Source organism: Pinus tabuliformis, chromosome 1_2 (assembly GCF_031772625.1).
Source record: "Pinus tabuliformis cultivar Carrire ecotype Pingquan chromosome 1_2, CPIR1, whole genome shotgun sequence".
NCBI lineage: Eukaryota > Viridiplantae > Streptophyta > Pinopsida > Pinales > Pinaceae > Pinus > Pinus tabuliformis.
The window spans coordinates 1118289338-1118304478 of NC_142298.1; the positions used below are offsets into that span (position 1 = coordinate 1118289338).

General features: G+C 38.6%; 1 protein-coding gene across 7 annotated transcripts in view; it reads right to left on the reverse strand.

Annotated features, from left to right (window-relative positions):
• Nucleotides 1-15141, reverse strand: part of PRMT6 (protein arginine methyltransferase 6) — a 346269-nt gene that overhangs the window by 201729 nt on the left and 129399 nt on the right. The window lies entirely within an intron of this gene.

Sequence of the window (15141 nt, forward strand, 5' to 3'; positions counted from 1 at the left end):
CTAGAAAACACAATTAGAGTGAAACTAAAGTCCACAGATAAAACCAACAACAAATTCTCAGTTGTATCACAGGACCTTTTGCACCAGATAACCATCTTCAAAAATTGCACATTCATTAAGATGGAAATGTCTGCCATGTGGAAAACATTACATTAAGATAACTGCAAACATTTTCAGTAGTTGAATTTCAAAGTAACTGAAACAGACATTGTCTACGAGGTAACTATTCATTTGACTCGAGATCCACACACTGTTAATCTATCCGAACACATTAAAGATTGGACACATGCCCATATTTTCTGCCACCTTGTTATAATTCAGTCTTGAGATGTATTCGACCATCTTTACCTTTGCTAGATGATTCTAAGCAATAGGTCTTATGAGGAGATCATGCCCTCCAATTGTAAATAACACTGCTTGCCAACATCTAGCATAGTAGAATTATCGGAACAAAATGATGTAAAAAATCCAAATACCAGAAGCCCAAATGATTCACTGTGGACCTTTGTGCTACAAGGCAATGGTATTAAGATAGTAGGAGAGCTCTGCTGAGGTTTCAAGGCGATTAGTGTATGCGTCTCTCCAGCTTTGATTGCTCTGTCTCTGTTACATGTACTAATTATCATATCCATATTCAACAAGCATGTGCTAGCCTAATTGACCAGCCAGCTTTGGCATGAGACCTTTACGAGCCGTAAATGGCTTGCCCTCTGCCCAATGGTAGATTTGTTGATCTGGCTATTGCAGGAGCTGCTAGTGGTAACCTTAAGAACACTGATGGTAATGCCTAAAGCTTGGAGGAAATTTGTACAAAAGTCTTGCTAACACAGGGTTTCGCCTTACTAATCCAAGTGTTGATCTACAATACATGTTCATGGATATCATGCGGGGTGAGCTCATCATACAAAGTTCACTATTTGGCATTGTTACAGCAAAATAATGCGCCCAAGTGCAAAGCCGCACTAATTAACCAAGACAATAAGTAACAAAGAGAGAGTTATCACTGTCACCTTAGCAACTTCTCCCTTTGTTTTAGTGATGGATATCATCCAACACGAGGAAGGGTTCCCTGGTAGATATTAGGGATCAAATAACCCAGGTAAGCTAAGCTAAGAGAACCCAAAGGATTCTACAATGTTTACCACCAAGACATGAGATTATACAATTAGGGATTGTGGTGGATTTAAAGGTAACTTCAGTTCAAAGGGTCCTATGGCTCTTCTAAAGGCTTAGGTTAACCAATATAGGGTCAATGAAGATCCCCAAACACACACACCACCAAGAAATTACACTTGGCTGAAGTAAACTAGCATGAAACATCAGAATTGCATCAATAACTAGTTTATAACAGCAGCAAAACTAGCCCCAGAAATTATGATAATAAAATGAAAAATAAAGGGCTATGCTAGGAGTAAATAATAGAATTAACCACAACCATTTTATGTGGTTAAAAAAGCGGATAACAGCATTAAAACCATAAACGTTAGCCCTAAAATATGGCTGCAAAATGCACCTTAAATGATAATTTAGGTTTTCAAATATATTTCAAAGCAATTTAAAACCATAGGACAATAACATCCAAGCTAATAAACACTGAAAATAGATGATTTTTCTGTAATTAAAACCTAATTTTGCTCTAAAACAATTAAAAAAAATGTAAGTATAGGTGTTTGCCACAAGAGAGGAGGACTAATGCCTTTTCCAACCTAGGGCTAATGGAGTAATGGATCAACACACTTAAGTAGATCAAGATTTAAAGGACTAAGGTAAGTACACTCACCATCCCTAGAGTTTGAAACAAGGCTCTCAATCTTCAAAGATAAGGGAAGGAGCCCACTAGCCTTTCCTCGAAAACTTGGAAGAAAGGGCTTTTATAATGAGATAATGATAATAAAAATGGCTTGCACACTTGCTTAATATTCAATCACCATAAGCCATAACCATTAACCAAGAAAAAGACAGTCCATGCACTTAGTTTATCATGCATTCATCCAAAATTTACCATAATCTATCCAAGAAAAAAGTGCAAAATCCACATCACCAAACCGTCCAAAGAGGTTGCTCTACACAAGCATCCATAGTGCACTAGATCCACAATGTGCAATGATCCAAAAGAGGTTCGCACTCCACTATTTATACTAGGACAACCAAGTGCTTTACCTCAATTAAACTTAAAAGGCTATAAAAGATAACAACCCATGATAAAAGGTGGATAGGTCTCACGTCGACACCCAAATATTGATCCAACATAAAATACTGCTAAAACATGAAAATATCCTCTAAAAGGTCACACATGTATGTAGAGGATGATGTCATTTACAATAAGGGGTGTAAAGGCTCTAGAAGACATATCTTGCCCCAGAAAGCACAATGTGTTCTCAAAAGGTCATGTCTCTCCATCAAAAGTCATGATACATCATCAAAAAGTGTCTATCCTCATCAACAAGAGCCCATTAATTGTGATGTGCTATCACATGTGTAATTTCCTCCATCATCATGATGTCATCAAGAGAAAGGATTCCCTGACCTCTCCAATGATGTGTATGATCATTCTCAACTACCATGTCATTGAACCAAACCTCAATATCACCGAAGGGGTGCAATATCATCCAAGGGCTCCATGCCCTCTCCAAGTGACTCATCAAGCTCATCTATGCAACATCCTAGCTCCAATATGTGAGGGAGTGTGCCTAGCAACATGCCAAGTCATCACATCATCCAATTCTCATCATCGAGGCTCCAACATCCATCATCAAGTCAAGGGGCATGCGACATCATCAAACATGGCTAAGGAATCAAGTGAGCTCAACCAACATGCATATGAGAGTCAATGTGACAAAGAGTGAATCATATTAATGCAGAAGCCACGTAAATGTGATAAGTGATATGGTTATGTGTGGACTTCATAAGTTGTGTCATAGTCTTATACAGGGGTTATGCAAGAACTTCATCCATGAGCGCATTTGTAGAGGGACCACTTGTAGCACTTGAGTTACACTTTACTCAACACTGCTTTTTACACCCCTTACATACCTTTTCACTTTTATTTGATTAGCTTCTTTTTGCAAATTTCATTGATTTTCTTTAGAATACCCCTTTTACTATTTGCAATTCAATACTCATAGGGGATGGTTTATCTTAATCTAGGCCTCCTCCTATTCGTACCCCTCCTAGATATCGAAAGAAAAAACCTGCAATGATCACACTTTGTTAATCTAGGTTGTCATTGATGTCAATATGGAAGTGTTAGTGATGGAAAATTCTTTGATACATGATTGCCCATTGATGCCCATTGATCATAATGCTCATAGTGATGAAAGTTTGATATATAATGATATGATGAGATGGAGGACTTAAGTGGATTGATATATATATATATATATATATATATATATATATATACAGACAGAATAGAGGCAGTAGATCTTTGAAGCAACAGGAGCGAGAAGCCAAAGAGGAGAAGCCATTGTGAAATCAGAAGAGAAAGAGAAAGAGTAAAGAGGAGAAGCCATCGTGAAGCCAAAAAGTGAGAGGAAAGATATCATAAGCCATCAGAGGAGTAAAGAAGAAAACATTGGAGGAGCCATATTGGAAGTATCGCATGTAATATATGCCTAAGAAGAATGGATAGGAACATTACGTCGAAGGAGTAGAACTATCGGAAGGAAAAAAAAGGAACATTGCATTGGAGGAATTATATCGGCGGGTTATTGACGGCTTTATCATTTTATTATATGTCATGTTGAATCCCCTGACTGCGATATGTATTGCGGACCCGAAAATAGGTTATGGTAACTGCCCTAGTGTAATATCGCATCTGCGTTTATCAGAACCTTCACATCGCAAGTCTTAAAGGAATGTCACACTAAAACTGCGATTGTGATATAATATGCGGACCCGACAGCTCCATTAAAATACACCTTTATGTAGTATCGCTTATGGGTATCGGAAGTTATACAAATCACAAAGGGTTGTCACCCCGGACCACCGATTGCGATAAACCCTCGAACCGCCGACTGGGATAGCATTGCGGGCCCGCTGCAGCATTATTGCATTACTTAATAAAATATCGCATCCGCAGTAATCACAAGTTTCAAAGGGATGTCAAACCATTGATTGCGATACAGGTGTGGACCCGACGGACTTATTAAAAGCAGTTTATTAAATATCGCATCCGCTACGAGGTGATAAATGAATATCGGTGATAATGAATGTTGCGATTATGGGATTCTCATGAAGTTGTGATTGCGGGATTAAAGCCATGATCTGTGGGGACATCTATTAATGTGGATTTTCATAAAGTTGCAATTGCAGGAGTCTTATGAAATTACGACTGCGATAAAGTGGTGGACCCAACGGGTTTATCAAAACAGTTTAATATAATATTGCATCCAGTAGGGGCAATCGGCCATCGGCTATGTTATGGGCACAACTTGTAAAAGACCTCTGAAAGTTGCGATTGCGATTGAGGTAGTGACGTGGCATGTGGGACCTCCTTGTGGGTATAGCCTCTCTTATATGGTTTCCGTGAATAATCAAGTCTATGGATAAAAGACTCTCTGATATATATTTTTAATACACAAGTCGGCCTCCCTCTAATAGATGTGTCCTTTGGTCATTGGTGAAACTCGTATAAAAACAAGTTAACACGCTTCAGTTCTGAGCATCTATCTCGAGCATAAAAATAGAGCATAAAGAAGTTCACAACTTGTGAACCTGAAGAGATAGAGGAAGCCGAAGGTCCAGTAGGACAGAAGAAGCCGAAGGATGAAGCAATTTTGTTGATTGGGTTGATCTTTGAAAGGCTCAGAACTGTGATAAATTAATCTATGGAAGAAGTACAAAACTCGATTTGAAGAATAGTTCTGTGAAAGGAAATAAAGTTTCATCTGTCATCGTTTGAAGGGAGCAGTAGACAGCACCAGCATTGAAGTGTTTGTGAGTTTGTCTCTTGGAAGTAAGATATCGCGACAGTAAGAGGTAACTTTGCAGACTTTGTGTGGGCAATATGAAGAATAGTGAAGGTGTAGATTGACAGAACTCAGTGAAGAAGATTTTGGGAGCAGAGAATTACTACCAAACATATCTTGACAAGATAGGGTCGAAGCCCTTTGGGTTGGTGCCTCAAAACTGGAAGGATTGGTGTCCTTGGAGTTGCTGCTCCTAAATCCAAGGTTGGTGCCTTGACAATATAGGGTCGGAGCCCTTGGGGTTGGTGACTTAGAATTGGAAGGATTGGTGTCCTTGGAGTTGGTGCTCCTAAATCCAAGGTTGGTGCCTTGACAAGATAGGGTCGGAGCCCTTGGGGTTGGTGCCTTGACAAGATAGGGTCGGAGCCCTTTGGGTTGGTGCCTCAGAATTCGAAGGACTGGTGTCCTTGGATTTGGTGCTCCTAAACACAAGGTTGGTGCCTTGAGAGATAGGGTTGGTGCCCTAGAGGTTGGAGCCTCACAAAAGACCAAGTTGGTGCTTGGCAACAGGTTGGAGCCTTATATATATCGTACATGATTTGTTGTAAAGATTATATTAATAAAAGCATTTATTCCTATTGTTCATTTTGTGTTCTAAATATAAATGATTTAACTGGTTAAAATAACGATTGAAAAGGAATACTGATTCACCCCCCCTCTCAGTATTTCCAACACACTTGACTATCAGGAAATGATAACTACCAAGGTGAAATAAGCTCACAAACATAACTTCCAAGCATCATGATTTATTCTCTAACTTCAACCCATGATCCTTACATGCCTAATGTGTGTTGAACCGCTATCATCGGATAAGTTTGTTGATGAGTAGAGCATCTGAGGAGTAAGACGCATCTGAGGAGATATTGTATGTGGATTGTGTTGGTCATCATCTCTAGCATGTGGATCAACTATGGAAAAATGAAGAATGTGTAGCTACTAGTGGGAAAACAGCATCATAGGAGAAATAATTGCTCCTAGGGTTGCCCACATATAGGATGGGTAACATTTGGCTCCAACACCGAGACATGTGGGACATGTGATCACCATAGAGCACATGAGAACCTCAGCACTTCTAGAACTTTGAGAACATGTATCACTCTAAACTTTCCTTCTACATTCTAACAGAAGGGGGATGTGATCCACCCTGGTATATGAAAGGTACAAAATGAAAGTGAGAAAAAAGTTTTCATTTTCAATATATATCCATTTTTTGTATATAAATAAAACTATGTTAGATGAATGCATAATATCAATCAATAACTTAACATCAATCAAAGGAGAGAGAAATCAAGATGCAAGCACACAACATGGCCTAATCCTAATCTAGACTATATTATATAGATCAGTCAAGTGCCAATTTTCGCATAAGGTCTAAGAAGTTGGCCACTAACTAACAAGAACAACTTCACTCCATTAAGATTGGACAAAGTGAAAGGAGTCAATTCCAACCTTTCTATAGATCTTATATGGATGAGGATCATTCTCAACAAACAGAAGGTCTCCTTTTCCAAAGTTATCTCCCTTCATTTTATGATGAAAGAGTTTTGTGTAACTATGCTTTCTCCTCTTTTTACATTTCTAATCACAAGCACTTCCCTTAGATTTCTTATCAATTCTATTTTTGCAGTCATTGTAAATAGAAGGTGGCAGGACTCAACATTGGCCCTTTCTTCCAATCTTTCATTATTGGCAACTTTTCCAAATACCAAAGTGTTTCCAAGAAATTTTAAGGTTTAAAGGTTCGACTTGCTTATTTTCATCCAATGTTGATAACATTGGCATTGGCATGTCAATTCTCCCCGAAGCCCTTGGGGTTAGGCCTAGCTATTGGCCGCGGGGCTTGACACCCTTGATCAAGCTCAAATATTTCCATGGACGTAGCAGCGACCCAGTGACCGTGGGTGTCCATGAACCACCAGGGAAAAAAAAAACAATGGCATCGGCAAAAAATTGGAAAGGGTCCAAAAAAGATCTTCTAGGAAAAGATCTTCTCAAAAAAATCGATGAAAAATCGACAAACTAAAGAAAATAGTAAAAAATATAAATTATATTCCTTGTTTTCAAAATTTCAAACAAATAAAGCAACCATAGCATTAGATAAACATAATGACACATTAACGTGGAGAAAGAACTATATATATATATATATATATACATACACGATGTAGTGGAATCTGGGCTCTCAACGCTTCACTAGTGGGTACCAATATACTTCTTTGGGGGCATGTGTACCTATGGTTAAGGTGCCCAAATCATGGGCCATTGAACCACCTGACAATCAAAACATAAAATCTATTCAAAGCAACCAGTCATCAGGGACAATAATCAGTTTTACAACTAACAGAATCAAGCTTGAATGTAAAGGGTTATTTAATACTTCAAAAAAGGTTTTCCTTCCAAAATTAGGGCCTTGAACTCAAGATGGTCTTTCCTCCCTAGGTTGGAGTGGCTAAAGGACAACCCTATGATGGTATGAAGGGGAGAAGCTTCATGGCCAAGTGCCATGATCAAAGGGACTAGCATGATGGGGATCCACATCCTAAGACTATAAATCTGAGGGAGAAATCATGGACGCATGAGTTACCAACTCAGCCTTTCTTTCTCCACCCCTCTTGTGCTCCTTTTACTTTTCCTTGATTTATATTTGTATTATTGCTCGTAGCTCAAAGGGTTAGAGCTCGGTTTGTATAATGTGTAGCAATTGCATTACACCATAATGATGAGGTGACACATTGCCCATCAAGGTAGGGACATGCAAGGGTTCCTTTTTATGATGTAATGGAGCAACATGTGCTCAAGAACTGAGTGATGGCCATAATGAGTGAGGTAGAGATCATGCTAGGCTTTTGCCCACGTGCTAAGGTGTATTTCCCAACCATCTTTTTCATTTTGGTATTCTTTTATTTTGTTTTGCAACCATCGTATGCTCTTTTCTTTTCTTTCAATTGCATCAACCTGCCAGCCATGTTCTGGGCCCTACCCAAGTACGTGGATGTATGGGTGTCAAATCCAAAAGAACCAATGGCCAGTTGAACTCGAAGAATGGGGGTGGAATATGGGCTTGTAATGTAAGATGGAAAAGTATGGAATAGGGATAGATGGATCATGCTATCTCAATCAAGGCTTCCCAAGAATTACCTCTCCTATACCCATTGGGACATTACAGGAGGTCCTACTGGACTAGGATCGAAAATTAACTCCCCATTTAAGGTGAGGAAACAAGATCACAGTCAAAACCCCTCCTTCTTCCAGCTCACCCCATAATCCATATCAAAAGTCCAAATACAAACAAACATAAGCACCCGATTGTAAAATGAATAAAGTAACTTTTGATCAGAAGCCCACCTTTGCCCATGTGTTCTTGCCAGAGGAGTGAGAAGGTATATGATTGATGCAGGTGGCAAAGCTAAAATGGCACGTCATTGTCTAGTGGTGGTTGTCAGGGGTTGCATCGTTGGCTGACTGGATGTGAAGAATGGGAGAAAAAATTTCTCCGATGGGGTCACCAACTTTGGTGGGTAATCTTACCAAACAATCTACCAAGGCCCTAAGGAAGGAAAAACCAAGGGGACAAATATTAGACTAAATGAAAACAATGGGACAATGACCCATTATCACCTCAGTCAATGTCCCCTGCTCTTTACGAACTTCCATCGATAGTAGGAACAATGGAAGGAAGGGAATCACTTAGAATTAATAAATCAATGATTTAAGTATGACAAATAGATCAATGATTTAAGTATGACGTGATTCCACAAATCCCATTCAAGCAGAGATGCAACAATGGCTAAATGCTTCAAGGAAGTTAAATGCTCTCCAAGAAAGTCCTAAGAGGATCTCAAGACTTAGGGTTTGAAATTTATGATTATAACAAGTATTCCTAAGATCAGAACTCCAAGTGACAGAATAGGACCTCTCAAAGAAGCTCAATATGATGTTTTAACACTTCCAAGAGGTTCTTCAATTCCTTTGAGAGACCTAGGAAAGACTTGCACTAGACCTAGGGTTTTATGAATAATTGTCAAAAGAAATACTTCCAAAATACTCACTAGGTCAAGGCAATGGAGGAGAAAAGGTTTCTTATGATTTATTCCAATGAATACTAAGCTCACACAAACCTCAAAGAAGTCCACAAGGTGAGAGAGAAAGACCTAGGTTTTCCCTCTGGGAGTAGCACCCAGGACAAGACATTTTATAGATGAAACTCAGGCGGATTCCCACCAAACTTGGAACATTGGTAGCATAGACCTTGAACTTGATGTTTGGACCCTCGAGTTCCCGTAAAATCACCTCCCTAAAATTTCGCTACAAGCCCTAGACTTCTACCCTACCTTTAGGGGACCAAATTTTAGAAGGAGAAAATATGGAGAAAGAGGAGTTTAATCACCAAAATCCTTGGACTAGTGCCTAGTCCTTTGGGCTATGGATTCCTAGATGCTATTAAATTGGCCAAAATCATCCTTAAGGAGCCTAAATATTGATGTCCTAGCAATCAACCTTCAACATTTACCCACTCAAGATTTATGGAGTTGCACGGAAGAAAGACAAAATCTCATCCACTAGGAGCATTCATCACTTGTCATGCAATGAGTAACAAACGCAATTGCCAACCACATAGCTTTCCAAAATGATGTTCAACAAATTAGGGCACAAGAGCATTAATAAGTTGCAAAAATTCCATACATTAGACATTATTCCAACAAAATATTCAACAAGAAGCACCTCCAAGATAACAATATGATATATCCATAAACAAATCATGGAGTCGCTCCAAATTGTTAAAAATTGGGCAGCGTCAGGATGAATTTCCCCAAAAGGGAAACCCTAGGCCCCAAAGAAGAATTCAAATTATTATTGTCAAAAGAAAATATTATTAAAATGGCACAATTGGGCAAGCCACCATTAAAGGAAAATATATTTAATGTTATGTTAAACAAATTTGAATTTGAATGTATGTTTCCCTCCAAAAGATTAAGTCATCTCTTCTGATGGAGGTAGTCTTTCACCTATTTGATTATCTATATATTAGATTCTTTGGTGAATCATTTAAAAGTTAAAACACAATTTGCACTATCTTTATATGAATGGACGAGTTCGTATCTATTGTTCGCATAGCAAACCTATGGTTCATATGGCAATCTACAGTTCGTATAACAAACATGCGGTTTGTATGGCAGTCTATGTCTCGTATAGCAAACCACTCTTTTGTGGTTCGTATAGTACATCAATTGAGCAACTCACATGACAAGAAAACTTGTTATGCCTCGTAATAGTAATATCATTGTGGCTCGAAATTGATCTTGTCCATACTCCCGCAAAGGACCTCGTATATTCTCTAGTGTTGGATCTAGTATATACTTTGGTATAGGATCTCGTTTATACTCTGGTACAGGTTTCCGTTCATTCACTATGGCTTTTGTTCTTTGCGTATATATCTCGCTTAGTATGAACCATTGCTCTCAATCGCTATAGCTTGATATACATTCTAGTGATTTGCATAGATACCTCTATTATAGTGGTTGTGGCTTGATTTCTATGGCAGGTATACAGTACTTTGTGTCTCAAATATAGTGACCACGTATGATGTTGCGTGATCTTGATTCTTGATTTGTGTTACTATAAGGCAATGATCTACTTATAATAGTGATACAGTAACCCTGTATACAATGGAACCTTTGACAGTGATGTAACAGTAAACTTGGACCTATGATATGACATGGCAAACATGGTTTATATGACATGGTAGACATGGTTTATATGATATGGAAAACATGGCCTATATGACATGCCAGAGATAGTTTATATGATATAGCAAGACATTTTCATATGACATGGCAGACCTAGTTTATATGACATGGCAGACCTGGTCTATATCATATGGCAAACATGGCTTATATGACATGGCAGACATGGCTTATATGACATGGCAGGCATGGTCTATATGACATGGTAGACACGATTTATATGATATGGCAGACATGACTTATATGCTAAGTAACCTGACACGTGGATTCGGGATTCGTCAGATACGGGGATTCAAGTTCGGATTCGAACACGTTGACCCCCCAGAATAGGACACATTCGGATACGTTATATATTATTTTATTAAAAAAAATACATATATATATATATCTAGATATAGATATATATATATATATATATATATATATATATATATATATATATATATATTAAAAATTAGATATTTCTTACACAAATTCTCATTAATGATACAAATTCATTGATTTCAAACATAGATCTTCATCCAGATGTTAAGTTTTATTGTTTACAAAGTAAGTTAGTAACATTATAGCATGCATCGCAAATACATGTCACATAAATGATAAATCAATGAATCATAAATGATAAATCATAATACATATTCAATTTCTCAATGATCCAATAGGAGAAAGACAAGATAGTAAGATAAAGACACTTACAACTATAGTTTTCTCATTAAGTCATCAAATCAAAATGCGTTACATAGGTAGTGCAATGCCAATGGAAAATAGAAATAGAAAATATAAAACAACTACAAATATACAAACCTCAAGGCAGTAGGTAGAGCCCATGACTCATGAGTCATCAATCCCCATAGTCATCATCAGAATCAGCATCAATGTCCTCATCATCATGGTCACCACTGCTCTCCTCTGCATCCTCCTCCTCCCCTATATCCATAGTCGCCTCTACATCTACTGGTGTTGAGGATGACCCCTCTACAATATCACCGTCATCAAATCTAATAGGCTCTAGCACTGGATCATTAAGACCAGTGTTGTTAAAATCGCGATTTAATCGAAAAATCGCGATTTTTTCAGCTTGCCGATCAAATCGCGATTTTTATACGAAAAAATCGCGCTTTTTTCAAAAAATCGCGATTTTTCGAAAAAAGCGCGATTTTTAACGAAAAAATCGTGGGGGCTCAGGACAGCATAGTTTTATAACTTTTTTTGGGTTTTTTCATGCAATGTTTTTTGAAAGAAACAAATAATTTTTGAGTGGGGTAGCTTAATGATCAAGTCTAGGCCCTAGTATGGATATGCTATTCATGGTAATGTTAAATTCTTAAAGTAAAAGTGACATTCTCCTTAATCTTCATTTTCATCCTTTTACTTAAATTTTTAACATTACCATGAAATGACTCAGGATGTTTGAGAGTGGTTCCAGCCTCATTGGATTTCATATGGAGAAAGTAGAATTTTAGATTTCATTTAAAATCCAGCAGACTTATCAGTTTTTCAGGATTTCAGGATTGGGAGATTGTAATGTTTCCAGGTGACACCACCTGCCCGGGCTACCCCTGCCACCAGTAGAGGACGTGGTCTACCTCCTATAGCTCCTACTTCTAGTTCTTCAACGTCTAGAGCACATCAGACTCCACTGCCATTTCCACCTGCACGGGCACCAACATCTACATCTAGAGGGAAAGGGAAAGCTATGGCATTTTCTCGCAAGAGGGGCAGAGGAAATCAATAGGATTAGACTTTCATTTTATTGTATATGACATTATGACATGATGAGATACATTATCATATTTTTTGTTGATATTTTGAGGCTGAGTGGGGACTCAGGAGTCAGGACTTACTATTCAGGACATGATTCAATGTTATGTGTGATTTTAGAGCTAGAAATGATATTAAACATCTTATATATTAGTTTTTTTATCATATTTATGTGTCAATGTATTTATTTTATGTTGTAGATGGTTTAGATATTAAAAAAATTGAAAAAAAATGAAAAAAAATGAATATTTTTGTACCAAACGATTTTTTCCCGCTTTTTTCCGATTTTTTCCCGATTTTTCCGATTTTTTCCGATTCGTTCCCCGCGCCGATTTAATCCGATCGCGCTTTTAACAACATTGATTAAGACCCATGTTAGCCAATGCCAACTCAACACTGTTGTCCAGACCCATATCATCAGGAAAGACATCCCACATCTTTGTCTATCCCTTCAACCACTCTTCCCTCTGCTTGTAAATAAGACGAAGGTTGGTGTGCACATACATCATTGTCTTTGCCCTAGACTGCTCAAGGCTTCTCTTCTTCACACTATACAAATTCCCATATGTGCTCCAATTCCTCTCGCAACAAGAGGATGAAGTCACCTGAGAGAGGAGCCTCATGGATAACTACTGAAGAGGAGGGCTTGTTGCCCCATGATTTGCCCACCAAGAATAGGGCTTCTTAGCCCCCTGTCTCTAATCACATCATACACTGCAAATTGACCAGTGCCAGTGGAAAACTCTTCAAAGGCATCCTCCACCTGAATGCATCTTTCCTCCCCTGTGAGATTTCACCATCCATGTGAGGAGGGAATTTGCAGGAAGGTCCACCATTCAGCCACTCATGGCTGTAGTATTTTGGGTTCAATGAGTGAGCCAAACAATGTAAAGGTGTGCAATTATTGTCCCATCTACTAACAAGAATATCTTGTATATTACCACAGAAGGCCTCTGGTAATGTCTCATACTCGGGGCACTCCCTCTATAGAATAATGCTCCTCACAGACTCAATCATGGAATCCCATCCCTCATAAACCTCTCCAAGGATGGGTTTGCCTGTATCTGCAAATCGAAGCAAAGAAATGATAGGGTCCATGATCTGAATAATTAGATCTACCCTCTCCCACCAAGCATCATCTAGCACTGTGTCCTTCACTCTTTTAGAGGATACTTGATCTGTCTTTCTCCAAAAACACCAAAACTCAGAAATAACCATGGCCCCAACACTTAAGTTCAATGAATGGACAATGTAAGGTGTCCAAAACACTTTTGGATATTTAGCTTCCACAATCATGCCAGCAATCTTGCAACCAGGTGCATTATCTGTAATGACTTGCACACAAGAATCAACACCTACATCTTCAATAGCTTTAATAAACAATTCACCCATATATTGTGCATCCTTGTATTCTCCAAGTGTATCCACCGCTTTCAAGAAAACTGGACCATTCAAGGAAGACACCATGAAGTTGATGAGTGGGTGTCGTGTTGGATCTGTCCATCCATCGGAAACAATGCTAACCCCAGATGTTGGCCATGATGTTTTAATAGGCCAAAGCATTTTTTGCACCTCTTTTTTTGCCTTTGTCAACAATGTGATTCTAAGCTTCTCTGAATCAGGAGGCACATACCATGATGGAGATCCGTGAGTTAGAGCTCGACACATCTCAATAAATAGAGGTGAGCATGCAACATTAAAGGATATGAAGTTTTGATAGAAAAAAAAGGCAATGGTGAGATCAAGCTCTTCCCGTTTCTCTTTTTGAAAAATCTTGTGCAATGGACCAAGTGAAATTGTCTTTCTTTTTGTTGCTTGTCCCCCAATAGAACTCTCAAATGGAAATTTGGTGGTGTCTTTCCTCAAAAATGGAAGGGGGTCATCATTTTTGTTTTTTCTTGATTTTGCAACCACATTTGCCGTACCAACAGTGAACTCTTTTTCCATTTCTTTCGCCTTTTGTGAAGGAACAACTGTACAACCTCCAACTCCACAACCTGGTAAAGCCAACAAATGGCCTTTCACACGAAAATATGTGCTTGTGAAAGTATTGTGACAAAAGTTGCATCTCCAATCCACATTTCCTCCATCCTTCCCCTTGGTGCTTGGCCCATCCTCTCTTGTGACACATTTCCACAAGGGATATTTCTCAATGTTGCCTTTAGGAGGAAGTCTTTCCTCAACATTACTTGCAACAAACTCTGATGATATTGAGGGAGAAGGGGCATCTCCAATGGGGACATTCATCCCCTTCCTTTAGCCCCTACCTGATGCCCTTGATTGAGCCATGAATACTGTAAAAAAAATAAACAAAACATGCACAAATTTGTAAAAAAAAGGCATATACAAACTACTGTAATACAAATGCAAAAAAATAGAGATGAAATGCACTTCCCTGGTGCTTGAATCTCCTAGAAAGCGCTCCACACCCTTGGCTCCTTGCTCTAAACTTCCAACAGCAAACCCACAGCTCATTGTTTGCAAAAAGGAATGAGAGAAAATGATAAAGAAAATTAGGAATGCGTTGTTTTTAAAGGCTCGCGGATTCCTTTTTGCCGGATTCAAACCCAGTTTTCGGGACACATTGTGTCCTAACGGGACACGACCCGGATTCAAGTGGTGTCCCGTTAGGACACCACGTGTCCCAAATTTACGATTCGAATTAG